At 37.0% G+C, this 16097-nt stretch overlaps 1 protein-coding gene across 2 annotated transcripts in view; it reads left to right on the top strand.

Moving 5' to 3' along the window:
- LOC147547865 (uncharacterized) overlaps positions 1 to 16097 on the top strand; it is a 32588-nt gene that overhangs the window by 368 nt on the left and 16123 nt on the right. Inside the window, exons 2-4 of one of the 2 annotated variants that reach the window (XM_086669956.1) lie at positions 15 to 70; positions 954 to 1021; positions 1944 to 2015. The gene's annotated coding sequence lies outside the window, so the exon portion shown is untranslated. Of the gene's footprint in view, positions 1 to 14; positions 71 to 953; positions 1022 to 1943; positions 2016 to 16097 lie in introns of those variants that run through there. The other variant, XM_086669957.1, reaches the window with a different exon arrangement.

The raw sequence follows: 16097 nt of genomic DNA, 5'->3' as shown, positions 1-16097 counted from the left end.
ATTTGTTATTGCAGAAAACCCAAGTTGTTATAAACAAACTCAGGTTGTTCCAAACTCTTGCCACGACCAGGTTCTTGTTCTTCTTCATATTGTCTTCTTCTTCATATTGTCTTCTTCTTCTGAACTATTTATGAAATAATTCCTGATTCAATTTTGCATCAATTTTAATTCGATTTTGCATCAGTTTTATTCAATTTTCCATCAATTTCATTCAATTTGACTGTTCTATGTTAGTTGTTCTTCTTCATATTGTTCGATATTAGAAATCAAGAGTTTATGGGTGGGTGAAATCAAAGGATTTTTGTTATCTTCATGTTCTACTGCTATCAATAGATGTTAAGACTGAATTTATCAAGAAATCAACAGAAAATTCCTGGTTTTACTATTTTTTTGTTATCTTCTTGGTTTTTATCATCTTCATGTAGTTTTGTTAACTTCAAACTAAGAAATCGATAAAAATTTGTGGTTGTAGCTCTGATTTAACCATCACTACATACCAGACATCAATCGTTTAATAATGAATCAAACTTGATCAAGTTCAGTAAGGTTCTTCTATAACTAAATTTTTGTTGTTGTTGATTTCTTCTTATTTGGGTTCATCTATATCAGTAGGGTATTAGTACAGGGTAATGAAGTAGATGAGTTTAAAGAGAATCATTGTATGCTCTTCTTTGTAATTTGGTTGATGATTGAATTGAAATTTATTTATTTTTATGAAATCTGATATATGTTATTTCCAATTCAGTTTTGAGCTTTTTCAATATGTTGCTTAATGAAGTTTAGAACTTCATAATCGAAAACCAACTAGTCTGTGTATGTTTGACTCAATAGACCCATAATCAGTTCGAGACTTCAATGTTAGAATAATGTTCATCCTCTTGTTTTTCTTCTTCTTCTTCAAATAAATCAGTTAATATTTTGGTTTAACATGAAGCCCTAATTCGTTTTTGCAGAAAAGGAATTCAGTTCCAGTGTATAACCAGGTCAGATAGTTCCACGACTCTTGAAAAACCACGATCAGGTTGCCTTTCTTTTTCATATTCGTTTTCTTCTTCTTCTTCAAAGTAAGCAACTAACTAGTTATGATATAATTCCTGATTCAATTTTGCATAAATTTTATTCAATTTGATTTTTCCAGGTTACTTCTTCTTCTTCTTCTTCTTCTTCAAAATTAGAAATCAAAAGTTTATAGTTAGGTGAAATCAAAGTATATTTGTTATCTTCATGTTGTACTGCTATCAATAGATGTTAAAACTGAATTGATCAAGAAATCGATAGAAAGTTCTTGGTTTTACTATTATTTTAATATAATAGATTTGTTATCTTCCTGGTTTTTGTTATATTCATGTTGTTTTGTTAACTTCAAACTAAGAAATCGATAAAAATTCATGGTTATAACTCTGATTTAACCATCACTACATACCGAACATCAGTTGTTTATTTATGAATGAAACTTGATTAAGTTCAGTAGGGTTCATCTATGTCTAAATTTTTGTTGTTGATTTTTTCTTATTTGGGTTCATCTATATTAGCAGGGTGTTAGTACATGGTAATGAAGTAGAAGAGTTTAAAGAGAAGTATTTCATGCACTTTTTTGTAATTTGGTTAGTGATTGAATTGAAATTTTATTTGTTCTTCTGAAATCTGATATATGTTATTTGTTCTTCAGTTTTGAGTTTTTTCAATGTGTCGTTTAATGAAGTTTAGAACTTCATAATCAAAAACCAACTTTCCATGTATGTAGTATGGCTTCAATGGACTAAAATCAGTTTGAGACTTTGATCAACCATTGAGACGAATCACAGTGCATGAGACAATGATTCAAGTTTATTTGTTACACTTGATTACAATATAGGATTCTTCTTTCTTCACACTGATTTTTTCTTCACCAGCTTCATTTTTTTTGATTAAAAATTATTTAAATATTATGATTTCAAATGCAGTACTTGTTGCGGATCTCAAAGCTGTAAAGTTTCGCCGTAGGAGTTTTAATCGTGTTTTTTGGAATTAATTAGGTAAAAATTCACATCATCCTCTTTAACGTATTTTCTGAAATAATATAATTGTTTATGTATAGGGATTTCTTCTTCATCTTTGTGCACCGCTATTTCTCTTTGTTTGATAAAGCAGTGGTTGTGTTCAACCGTTAATTTTTTCAGAAATGAATAAGAGTTGGATGCAAAAACGTAGGACGAGTAATGAATATCGTGATGGTGTAAAGGCATTCATCGAACATGCCTTTACACATGGAAGAGTTGTAAAATGTCCATGCATAGATTGTGCTAATGTAGATTACGTCGATAGAAATTTACTTTACGAGCATCTAATTTGTCGTGGAATTATGAGCAATTATAAGGTGTGGGATTTTCACGGTGAGAACTCTGATCAGACACCTACTTTATAAGCCGAAGTGTTGACTCATAATAATGAGAACAATGGGGAGGGAGGTGACGACATAGAAGGTATGTTGCACGATGCATTTGGGTTTCAAAATGTGGGCAATGATATAGATGGTGATGCAGAAGAAACCGATAATATACATATTGATGGTGATGCCGCCCAGTTTTATAGTTTGTTAGCGGAAACTAAAACTGAGTTGTATCCGGGTTGTAAAAACTACACAAAGTTGTCATTTCTTTTTAGGTTATGGCAACTCAAATGTCTTGGAGGAATTAGCAATAAAATTTTCACAGACATACTTGTATTGCTAAAGAAGGCATTTCCCGAAGGGTGTACATTGCCAGAGACTTTCAGTCAAGCCAAAAAACTTGTTACGGATATGGCTTTAGATTATAAGAAGATTGATGCATGCCCAGATGATTGTATGTTATTTTGGAAGGAAAATTCAGATCTAGAAAATTGCACTGTGTGTAATGCTTCTCGATATGTAAAGGAGAGCGGTATTACACATAAAAAAACACCTGCAAAGATTCTGCGTCACTTTCCGTTAAAACCTAGGTTGAAACGCTTGTATATGACATCTAAAGTTGCAGTAGACATGAGATGGCATGAGGAAGGCCGCACAAAAGATGGGGTGCTCAGACATCCGGCAGATGGGGAAGCATGGAAACACTTTGACCAAGTATATCCGAGTTTCGCTGCTGATCCCAGGAACGTTAGACTAGCATTAGCAACAGACGGATTCAATCCGTTTGGAAATATGAGTTCTGTACATAGCACATTGATGAGACATGGAAATGTCCCATCTGAGTCTCTTAATTTAGACGAGTTAGTCTCTCTAGAGCAGTTACTCTCACGAATTACTCTCTTTTATGTTCAGGTACCTTTTTACAGAGTTATGCATGCAAAACGGATAAAATTGGAAAGAATACAGACTAGGGGCATTTTGGTCATTTGTTGATTCTGACTTCTTGGTCAATATTAGTGTTCGGATGGAAAGTAGAGTCCAAGACGAGCCCGTAGGCAAAAACGGAAGTCAAATCGGAGTTCGGATGAGAGACTTATAGCTAGTCAAAGTTTGGATTAAGACCAAGTCAACATGGATGATTTAGTGACACTTGGCGCTCATCTAAGCGTTAGGGAGACAGATTTGGCGACTGGGATTCGGAGTGGGCTCTTTTCGGTCAAATGTGTTGGTATTTCAGGAAGCTTTGGGCGTTCAAGATTCAGTACAACCGATAGCAAGATATTGCTGTGCCCCCGAGCGAATTTATTTGATCAAACGGCCTCGGTTCTACCCGTGCACGTGGCATCATCTGGGAATGCATCTCATCATCCTTTGATGTCCCGCAGCATACGCCATCAACCCCTCATGGAAATTAACGGCAACTGTTTTTGAATTATATTCTCTCTCTCTCTCTCTTATCTCTACTGATAAACATTAAACCCAAGAGAGATTTTTCTCTCCGATAAAACAGAGAGACCCGAGAGAGAGAGAGAGTGAAGAGGATTCTGTTGGTTAAACTAGAAACCGAGAGAGAGGGATTGAAGGAGTTAATTTGTTTTGATCCAGGAGAGAGAAAGATCGGGGTTGATGAAGAAAATCGGCTGGTTTAGAAGATTAGAGAGAGAAAGATAGAGATGAATATATTTTCAGAATCAAAAGAGGGAAGTCTTCTATAAAAAGAGAGGTTGAACAGGAGGTAGAGATATCTCTCGGCTGGGGGATCATCCTCCTCTCGAGCTCAACTACAAAGAGAAATCAGAGAGAGAGTGAGAAGGATCACCACGGTTGGGAAGTAAAGAAGAACAATAGAGAGAGAGAGAGAACCGAGAGCTACCTTAACTTTTGATTTTCGTTTTTTTCTTTGTTTAACTCTGTTCTTAGTGAGAAAGAGAGAGAGATATTCAGAGAAATAGAACCTTCCTGTTTCTTTTTCTTAGTGAGAGAGAGAGAGATAACAGAGAAAGAGAAAGAGATTGTAGAGAGAGAAAGAATCAGTTTATTTTAATCCAATCTGTTTTCCTTAATCTTTTATTGTTTTCTGTTTTCTTGGTGAGAGAGAGATAGAATACATAAGAAGAGAGAGATTACAGCAAGTGATAGTAAAGATTAGAGAGAGAAACAGAAAGAAAGAGAGTTGGAGAAGATGAGAAAATAATTTTCCCAGAAGGAATCCGTTTCCGGGAAGACGAGAAAATCGTTTTCCCAGAGGGTGCGTTTGGCAGATTTCCGGGAAAAACAGAAGGAAATCAATTCCTTAAGGGTCTGTTTGGTGGGAAAAGCGCAGAAAAGTAAGTTTCTTTCTTCTTTTTCTTCTATTACTTTAAATATTTATCGTTTTTAGCATGAGTAGCTAAGTCTTTTATATCTAGGGTTTTAGATGAAGTTATAATAATTATTCTAACGATAAATTTATTACAGTTTTTACTATTTTAACGATAATATCTTCCGGGTTTTTAGACCGTTCATGGACTGAAAACCTGAGTTATATAAAGAACTATCCAATTAGACCAAAATTAATTTGTCCTTAGAATTGTTAGGAAGGCGGATTCGAAAACCCCAGGTTCCATTTTTCTGAATACCGACTTATTTCTTTGTTTATTTATTTTTCTTGAGTTTTATGTTATATTTTTATTTTATCACCATCAAACCAATTTTAAATCTCAATAGTTTTAAGGTTAGAATTTAGTTTAACTTAGTCTCTGAGGAACGAACCGGTCTTACCGGAACTATTACTTGACACCCGTATACTTGCGGGTGGAAACCTATTTAGGTAACTTTTTAGGTCCATCAAGTTTTTGGCGCCGCTGCCGGGGACTTAGTTTAAATTTAATCTAATTTTATTTCTATTTTTTTAGTAAGTTTATATTTTTGGACACTTTTACTTGCTTTTCCGTTTTTGGTGTAGAAAAACACTAAGGAGCAAAGGAGAAGGCGCAACAAGGAGAGGAGCTCAAAAAAGAAGAATTTACATTTTTTGTTATTTTTTATTTTATTTTATTTTATTTTATTTTGGTGAGAGAGAGACCTTTTAGACTTTCTAGTTTTATTTTTTTTTATTTTTTTTAAGTTTTGACCCTAATTTAAAGGGCTAAATTGTAACCGAAAAAAAAAAACCAAAAAGAAGTCTCGGAACACTCGCGGGTCATCTACAAAGGTCATCGCCCGTCTTGAACGGGAGGTAAATTTCTTGAACACCCACGAATCTCCTGTCAGTGGGTTTTTGGTGTGAATTCGTGTGCCTAATTGCTTTGATCGGACTGTTTAGTGTAATCATTCTAGTAAGGGCACTAACCCAGTTACAAGATAAGAAACGGATTTCATCACCGTTTTCTTGCCCACATAGGTAACAACATTCACGAACCCAAACTTCACTTAAAAGCTAAAATATTATTTAGACATCAGCCCCTAAGGTATCGAGCTCATAAGACCCTTCAAAAACAACTCGGGAAATTGACTTTTATCTAGGCATTCTCAGAGGAAAGTTTGTAAACAATTCTTGTCAAAAAGGCCGCCTCGAGAAGAGGAAACGTTTGCCGAAGGAAGACGGCTATCACAACGTTCATCGTTGGTTGTCTTCCTGGAGAATTGTCTACCGACTACTCTGGTCGAGTAACCTTTATAAACAGTCAAAGTTCAAGTGTTGTGGAGAAGTAGGAGCTGTCTAGATTTGTAGGGTGAATCTGACAAACCTGTCTATTGTCTAGATTTTGTTTAGGTTGCTTGGTGGAGTCAGCCTGATTGTGTTTGCTTTCCTATAAGATCTTCGTAGGGCTTCCCCGGTTTTCGATTTAACAAAAAAAAAAAAAAAAAAAAAAAAATTGATGAGAAATGGATAGATCGTGGTCCCAACATAATGGCAGAAGGGACGAGAGTTCTTCAAATCTACCATGGTGGTATTTAGCAAATGGTCAGAATAGTGTTAGTCATCCTAGATACAATGTGCATAATGATGGTCCTAGGGATTATTATCAACCTCAAGAAGGTTATGAACCATATTATAGATATCCTGACAGATCATCTTACATGCATTATAGTAGAGAGTCTTATGCTCCAAATGTGTCCCAACCTCAATGGGAAAACATTGAAACTAATGACTCTTACATGCATTATAACGAAGAATTTTATGCTTCACACGTATCTCAACCTCAATGGGATAACGGTGAAACTATTGATCCTTCATCTCCAGCATCACCTTCGTTGGCCGAAGAAATGAGTATGTTAAAGAAGGTTCATGAAGAGTCAATGAGTGCGCTAAGGAGGATTAATGGAGAGTCTTATGCTCCACACGTGTCTCAACCTCAGTGGGATAACGGTGAAAAGGTTGACTCTCCATCTTTAGGATCATCTTCGTTGGCCGAAGAAATGAGTATGTTAAAGAAGGTTCATGAAGAGTCTATGAGTGCGCTAAGGAGGATTAATGGAGAATTTTCTGCTCCACACGTGTCTCAACCTCAGTGGGATAACGGTGAAACTATTGACTCTCCATCTTTAGGATCATCTTCGTTGGCCGAAACTGTTAGTGATCTTCAAAAGAGTACTTTCGAGTTTTGTCAGACTTTAGAAGAAAAGAATGACAATACCTATAGAACTCTAAAAGAAGTAACAACTAGTATTATAGAAGAAGATCACCATGAGAATGTAGAGTACGGTCCACAATATCCTGTGTACTATGATGACGAGGATACAATTTTAGAGGAGTATAGTTCTCCCGACAACATCGTTATTGAGACTAAAATCTCAAAAACGATGGAGCCCGATATTGAGATATCCTCTCATTATATCGAACTTGAAATCCCTTCAGACCATAATGAAGAGTTCACTAGAGTTGAAGATGATTTGAAGTCGTTTGACTCAACTGAGGATGATGAATCATGGTTGACCAATTTGCTAAATGAGAGGATTGACTCGCCTGATTTAGGCGAAGATTTAGAATTCTTTAGGGACACAGATGATAACATGATAAAAGAAATTATAGAAGGACTATCTAACTCGACTTCTAGGGATTGTGAGTCTGATAGTAGGGTTTCTCCATTGAAGGAACCCGAAGTACCTGTTTTAGAGAACCCTAGTTTAAGTCCGGGTGTCATTGATAGTCCTCTAGATTGCTTTGTATTTTGTCCCTCAAAACCATGTGTAGATTTTGAAACTCTCACTCCCTCTGTCGATCATCCATATGAAGACCCACTCTATCCGGTCTGTACTCTCTCTAGTGCGGTGCCAAACTTAACGACCTTATTGTCATCTAAGTTTGGGGATTGCCCTTCTTTCTTGATAGTCTCACTTACACTATCACCAAGTTACAAAAATGTGAGACTATCGTTCACTGAAAACTTTGTGTTTTGGGTGGACCCGCTGATGTTTCGATTATTGGTTTACAGTTAGTCACATATCTGTAATCCAGTAGGTTAATTCTTTCTATTCGTTCGAGTCATCTGTTTCGTCTGGCTGAAGACGTTAAACTTAGCGCTTTCTGGGAGGCAACCCATGCAGAGGACGCTGAATCGGGTAATATTTCTCCCTTCACCCTGTTATTTTTGCATAGTCTTCAGAACATTGAGGACAATGTTCGGTTTAAGTTTGGGGATGGGGATTGAATTTTTAGTCCTTATTTCAAAAATTCAAAAGGGTTCAAAATTTTTATAGATTAAAAACGCGAGTCTAGTTGTTTTTGCTTGTTAATAGTTATAGAGTCTTGGTTGTACTATGCTTTTGCTAAGGGTTTTTCCACGAATTTTGAGTCTTGTTGTTGTCTGTGCACTAGCCATGTGAGTATTAGATAGGTGAAGAGTAGACTTTTCTAAGAGAACTTAATCGATCATTAGTGGAGACTTAACCCATGTGAGATTCTGAGCCTTTCTTTTTGTTTTGAGTGATCTCTTCTGAGCTAATTCTGAGTAGAATGAAGAGCTACTCAACCTCGCAGTATTCATTAGAACTCAGTTGATCTCTTGAGTTCAAATTTTACAACCACTAGGGATGTCATCAGGAATGCAAACCTTTTCTTGTAGTCTGAGAAACTTGAAAACAGTGTCAACTATAGGAAGATAGGAACTTCATCATTTAGAACCCTGAGAATAAGGCATGAAGCAAAGTGAATAGAATTTTACCCAAGGAAAGAATAATGTGAAGAAAGTATGTTATGTATCTTGAGTTTTATTACCAGAGTCAGTTGCAAAAAAAAAAAAAAAAAAAAAAAAAAAAAAAAAAATGAAAAAATGAAAAATGGAAGAAAAAAAAAAGTGTTTATCCCTTGAAGTAGTTCTTGAAGATTTGAAGACGTCGAGTTCTCAGGAGTTCTAGTCACATCATCATTAGTGTCTATCGACCTCTAGGAAGCATTGTTAGATAGTAGATCAGGTGAGAAGAGTTGGTTAGCTTCCCCATTCCATATTAGTGGTTGTTTCCTTCTTTGAGATCAGTCGTCCACAAAATTATTGTCCATCTTTTTCGCGTGTTGAGTTTTCCTTCATATTCATACCAACACATAGAGTGAACCATTCTTGAGTGACTTTGATTTTTGAGTGTATGACCGTGAGGCAGTAGTCTAGGCGAAATGTATCGAGATGGTAATCGAGGTCTTGTCTTTTCAGAACCGAAATGATACTCATATTGGCTGGTCACGTGCACTTCGAGTCTTGATTACTAGTGAAGGGATTTTTAGCATTTGTATGGTTTGGTCGACTTAGATTTCATGTCTATTAACTTTCGAAAACCTACCGGATGAACATTTTTAGTCCACATCATATTTAGACCCTTTTGCATCTTTGATCTTTGAATTTTGTGGGTATATTCACTGCAAACCCTCACGAGACAAAACTCGTCCTCTTGGGTAACCTAGAGGTTTAACGGCTTGTTGCACGTGCTAAGTGCAATCGTGGGTCCCTACGAAAGTGGTGAAATGGGTTTAGTTTTATTTTTCTGTTTTGCTCGAGGACTAGCAAAATCTAAGTTTGGGGATGTTTGATGAGACATGGAAATGTCCCATCTGAGTCTCTTAATTTAGACGAGTTAGTCTCTCTAGAGCAGTTACTCTCACGAATTACTCTCTTTTATGTTCAGGTACCTTTTTACAGAGTTATGCATGCAAAACGGATAAAATTGGAAAGAATACAGACTAGGGGCATTTTGGTCATTTGTTGATTCTGACTTCTTGGTCAATATTAGTGTTCGGATGGAAAGTAGAGTCCAAGACGAGCCCGTAGGCAAAAACGGAAGTCAAATCGGAGTTCGGATGAGAGACTTATAGCTAGTCAAAGTTTGGATTAAGACCAAGTCAACATGGATGATTTAGTGACACTTGGCGCTCATCTAAGCGTTAGGGAGACAGATTTGGCGACTAGGATTCGGAGTGGGCTCTTTTCGGTCAAATGTGTTGGTATTTCAGGAAGCTTTGGGCGTTCAAGATTCAGTACAACCGATAGCAAGATATTGCTGTGCCCCCGAGCGAATTTATTTGATCAAACGGCCTCGGTTCTACCCGTGCACGTGGCATCATCTGGGAATGCATCTCATCATCCTTTGATGTCCCGCAGCATACGCCATCAACCCCTCATGGAAATTAACGGCAACTGTTTTTGAATTATATTCTCTCTCTCTCTCTCTTATCTCTACTGATAAACATTAAACCCAAGAGAGATTTTTCTCTCCGATAAAACAGAGAGACCCGAGAGAGAGAGAGAGTGAAGAGGATTCTGTTGGTTAAACTAGAAACCGAGAGAGAGGGATTGAAGGAGTTAATTTGTTTTGATCCAGGAGAGAGAAAGATCGGGGTTGATGAAGAAAATCGGCTGGTTTAGAAGATTAGAGAGAGAAAGATAGAGATGAATATATTTTCAGAATCAAAAGAGGGAAGTCTTCTATAAAAAGAGAGGTTGAACAGGAGGTAGAGATATCTCTCGGCTGGGGGATCATCCTCCTCTCGAGCTCAACTACAAAGAGAAATCAGAGAGAGAGTGAGAAGGATCACCACGGTTGGGAAGTAAAGAAGAACAATAGAGAGAGAGAGAGAACCGAGAGCTACCTTAACTTTTGATTTTCGTTTTTTTCTTTGTTTAACTCTGTTCTTAGTGAGAAAGAGAGAGAGATATTCAGAGAAATAGAACCTTCCTGTTTCTTTTTCTTAGTGAGAGAGAGAGAGATAACAGAGAAAGAGAAAGAGATTGTAGAGAGAGAAAGAATCAGTTTATTTTAATCCAATCTGTTTTCCTTAATCTTTTATTGTTTTCTGTTTTCTTGGTGAGAGAGAGATAGAATACATAAGAAGAGAGAGATTACAGCAAGTGATAGTAAAGATTAGAGAGAGAAACAGAAAGAAAGAGAGTTGGAGAAGATGAGAAAATAATTTTCCCAGAAGGAATCCGTTTCCGGGAAGACGAGAAAATCGTTTTCCCAGAGGGTGCGTTTGGCAGATTTCCGGGAAAAACAGAAGGAAATCAATTCCTTAAGGGTCTGTTTGGTGGGAAAAGCGCAGAAAAGTAAGTTTCTTTCTTCTTTTTCTTCTATTACTTTAAATATTTATCGTTTTTAGCATGAGTAGCTAAGTCTTTTATATCTAGGGTTTTAGATGAAGTTATAATAATTATTCTAACGATAAATTTATTACAGTTTTTACTATTTTAACGATAATATCTTCCGGGTTTTTAGACCGTTCATGGACTGAAAACCTGAGTTATATAAAGAACTATCCAATTAGACCAAAATTAATTTGTCCTTAGAATTGTTAGGAAGGCGGATTCGAAAACCCCAGGTTCCATTTTTCTGAATACCGACTTATTTCTTTGTTTATTTATTTTTCTTGAGTTTTATGTTATATTTTTATTTTATCACCATCAAACCAATTTTAAATCTCAATAGTTTTAAGGTTAGAATTTAGTTTAACTTAGTCTCTGAGGAACGAACCGGTCTTACCGGAACTATTACTTGACACCCGTATACTTGCGGGTGGAAACCTATTTAGGTAACTTTTTAGGTCCATCAAGTTTTTGGCGCCGCTGCCGGGGACTTAGTTTAAATTTAATCTAATTTTATTTCTATTTTTTTAGTAAGTTTATATTTTTGGACACTTTTACTTGCTTTTCCGTTTTTGGTGTAGAAAAACACTAAGGAGCAAAGGAGAAGGCGCAACAAGGAGAGGAGCTCAAAAAAGAAGAATTTACATTTTTTGTTATTTTTTATTTTATTTTATTTTATTTTATTTTGGTGAGAGAGAGACCTTTTAGACTTTCTAGTTTTATTTTTTTTTATTTTTTTTAAGTTTTGACCCTAATTTAAAGGGCTAAATTGTAACCGAAAAAAAAAAACCAAAAAGAAGTCTCGGAACACTCGCGGGTCATCTACAAAGGTCATCGCCCGTCTTGAACGGGAGGTAAATTTCTTGAACACCCACGAATCTCCTGTCAGTGGGTTTTTGGTGTGAATTCGTGTGCCTAATTGCTTTGATCGGACTGTTTAGTGTAATCATTCTAGTAAGGGCACTAACCCAGTTACAAGATAAGAAACGGATTTCATCACCGTTTTCTTGCCCACATAGGTAACAACATTCACGAACCCAAACTTCACTTAAAAGCTAAAATATTATTTAGACATCAGCCCCTAAGGTATCGAGCTCATAAGACCCTTCAAAAACAACTCGGGAAATTGACTTTTATCTAGGCATTCTCAGAGGAAAGTTTGTAAACAATTCTTGTCAAAAAGGCCGCCTCGAGAAGAGGAAACGTTTGCCGAAGGAAGACGGCTATCACAACGTTCATCGTTGGTTGTCTTCCTGGAGAATTGTCTACCGACTACTCTGGTCGAGTAACCTTTATAAACAGTCAAAGTTCAAGTGTTGTGGAGAAGTAGGAGCTGTCTAGATTTGTAGGGTGAATCTGACAAACCTGTCTATTGTCTAGATTTTGTTTAGGTTGCTTGGTGGAGTCAGCCTGATTGTGTTTGCTTTCCTATAAGATCTTCGTAGGGCTTCCCCGGTTTTCGATTTAACAAAAAAAAAAAAAAAAAAAAAAAAATTGATGAGAAATGGATAGATCGTGGTCCCAACATAATGGCAGAAGGGACGAGAGTTCTTCAAATCTACCATGGTGGTATTTAGCAAATGGTCAGAATAGTGTTAGTCATCCTAGATACAATGTGCATAATGATGGTCCTAGGGATTATTATCAACCTCAAGAAGGTTATGAACCATATTATAGATATCCTGACAGATCATCTTACATGCATTATAGTAGAGAGTCTTATGCTCCAAATGTGTCCCAACCTCAATGGGAAAACATTGAAACTAATGACTCTTACATGCATTATAACGAAGAATTTTATGCTTCACACGTATCTCAACCTCAATGGGATAACGGTGAAACTATTGATCCTTCATCTCCAGCATCACCTTCGTTGGCCGAAGAAATGAGTATGTTAAAGAAGGTTCATGAAGAGTCAATGAGTGCGCTAAGGAGGATTAATGGAGAGTCTTATGCTCCACACGTGTCTCAACCTCAGTGGGATAACGGTGAAAAGGTTGACTCTCCATCTTTAGGATCATCTTCGTTGGCCGAAGAAATGAGTATGTTAAAGAAGGTTCATGAAGAGTCTATGAGTGCGCTAAGGAGGATTAATGGAGAATTTTCTGCTCCACACGTGTCTCAACCTCAGTGGGATAACGGTGAAACTATTGACTCTCCATCTTTAGGATCATCTTCGTTGGCCGAAACTATTAGTGATCTTCAAAAGAGTACTTTCGAGTTTTGTCAGACTTTAGAAGAAAAGAATGACAATACCTATAGAACTCTAAAAGAAGTAACAACTAGTATTATAGAAGAAGATCACCATGAGAATGTAGAGTACGGTCCACAATATCCTGTGTACTATGATGACGAGGATACAATTTTAGAGGAGTATAGTTCTCCCGACAACATCGTTATTGAGACTAAAATCTCAAAAACGATGGAGCCCGATATTGAGATATCCTCTCATTATATCGAACTTGAAATCCCTTCAGACCATAATGAAGAGTTCACTAGAGTTGAAGATGATTTGAAGTCGTTTGACTCAACTGAGGATGATGAATCATGGTTGACCAATTTGCTAAATGAGAGGATTGACTCGCCTGATTTAGGCGAAGATTTAGAATTCTTTAGGGACACAGATGATAACATGATAAAAGAAATTATAGAAGGACTATCTAACTCGACTTCTAGGGATTGTGAGTCTGATAGTAGGGTTTCTCCATTGAAGGAACCCGAAGTACCTGTTTTAGAGAACCCTAGTTTAAGTCCGGGTGTCATTGATAGTCCTCTAGATTGCTTTGTATTTTGTCCCTCAAAACCATGTGTAGATTTTGAAACTCTCACTCCCTCTGTCGATCATCCATATGAAGACCCACTCTATCCGGTCTGTACTCTCTCTAGTGCGGTGCCAAACTTAACGACCTTATTGTCATCTAAGTTTGGGGATTGCCCTTCTTTCTTGATAGTCTCACTTACACTATCACCAAGTTACAAAAATGTGAGACTATCGTTCACTGAAAACTTTGTGTTTTGGGTGGACCCGCTGATGTTTCGATTATTGGTTTACAGTTAGTCACATATCTGTAATCCAGTAGGTTAATTCTTTCTATTCGTTCGAGTCATCTGTTTCGTCTGGCTGAAGACGTTAAACTTAGCGCTTTCTGGGAGGCAACCCATGCAGAGGACGCTGAATCGGGTAATATTTCTCCCTTCACCCTGTTATTTTTGCATAGTCTTCAGAACATTGAGGACAATGTTCGGTTTAAGTTTGGGGATGGGGATTGAATTTTTAGTCCTTATTTCAAAAATTCAAAAGGGTTCAAAATTTTTATAGATTAAAAACGCGAGTCTAGTTGTTTTTGCTTGTTAATAGTTATAGAGTCTTGGTTGTACTATGCTTTTGCTAAGGGTTTTTCCACGAATTTTGAGTCTTGAAGTTGTCTGTGCACTAGCCATGTGAGTATTAGATAGGTGAAGAGTAGACTTTTCTAAGAGAACTTAATCGATCATTAGTGGAGACTTAACCCATGTGAGATTCTGAGCCTTTCTTTTTGTTTTGAGTGATCTCTTCTGAGCTAATTCTGAGTAGAATGAAGAGCTACTCAACCTCGCAGTATTCATTAGAACTCAGTTGATCTCTTGAGTTCAAATTTTACAACCACTAGGGATGTCATCAGGAATGCAAACCTTTTCTTGTAGTCTGAGAAACTTGAAAACAGTGTCAACTATAGGAAGATAGGAACTTCATCATTTAGAACCCTGAGAATAAGGCATGAAGCAAAGTGAATAGAATTTTACCCAAGGAAAGAATAATGTGAAGAAAGTATGTTATGTATCTTGAGTTTTATTACCAGAGTCAGTTGCAAAAAAAAAAAAAAAAAAAAAAAAAAAAAAAAATGAAAAAATGGAAAATGGAAGAAAAAAAAAAGTGTTTATCCCTTGAAGTAGTTCTTGAAGATTTGAAGACGTCGAGTTCTCAGGAGTTCTAGTCACATCATCATTAGTGTCTATCGACCTCTAGGAAGCATTGTTAGATAGTAGATCAGGTGAGAAGAGTTGGTTAGCTTCCCCATTCCATATTAGTGGTTGTTTCCTTCTTTGAGATCAGTCGTCCACAAAATTATTGTCCATCTTTTTCGCGTGTTGAGTTTTCCTTCATATTCATACCAACACATAGAGTGAACCATTCTTGAGTGACTTTGATTTTTGAGTGTATGACCGTGAGGCAGTAGTCTAGGCGAAATGTATCGAGATGGTAATCGAGGTCTTGTCTTTTCAGAACCGAAATGATACTCATATTGGCTGGTCACGTGCACTTCGAGTCTTGATTACTAGTGAAGGGATTTTTAGCATTTGTATGGTTTGGTCGACTTAGATTTCATGTCTATTAACTTTCGAAAACCTACCGGATGAACATTTTTAGTCCACATCATATTTAGACCCTTTTGCATCTTTGATCTTTGAATTTTGTGGGTATATTCACTGCAAACCCTCACGAGACAAAACTCGTCCTCTTGGGTAACCTAGAGGTTTAACGGCTTGTTGCACGTGCTAAGTGCAATCGTGGGTCCCTACGAAAGTGGTGAAATGGGTTTAGTTTTATTTTTCTGTTTTGCTCGAGGACTAGCAAAATCTAAGTTTGGGGATGTTTGATGAGACATGGAAATGTCCCATCTGAGTCTCTTAATTTAGACGAGTTAGTCTCTCTAGAGCAGTTACTCTCACGAATTACTCTCTTTTATGTTCAGGTACCTTTTTACAGAGTTATGCATGCAAAACGGATAAAATTGGAAAGAATACAGACTAGGGGCATTTTGGTCATTTGTTGATTCTGACTTCTTGGTCAATATTAGTGTTCGGATGGAAAGTAGAGTCCAAGACGAGCCCGTAGGCAAAAACGGAAGTCAAATCGGAGTTCGGATGAGAGACTTATAGCTAGTCAAAGTTTGGATTAAGACCAAGTCAACATGGATGATTTAGTGACACTTGGCGCTCATCTAAGCGTTAGGGAGACAGATTTGGCGACTGGGATTCGGAGTGGGCTCTTTTCGGTCAAATGTGTTGGTATTTCAGGAAGCTTTGGGCGTTCAAGATTCAGTACAACCGATAGCAAGATATTGCTGTGCCCCCGAGCGAATTTATTTGATCAAACGGCCTCGGTTCTACCCGTGCACGTGGCATCATCTGGGAATGCA

This window comes from Eschscholzia californica, unplaced genomic scaffold (assembly GCF_041429995.1).
Source record: "Eschscholzia californica isolate CP2 unplaced genomic scaffold, dmEscCali1.0.p SCAF_3, whole genome shotgun sequence".
Lineage (NCBI taxonomy): Eukaryota > Viridiplantae > Streptophyta > Magnoliopsida > Ranunculales > Papaveraceae > Eschscholzia > Eschscholzia californica.
The sequence above is the reverse complement of the archived record's forward strand: the minus strand, read 5'-3'. Positions and strand labels throughout refer to the sequence as shown.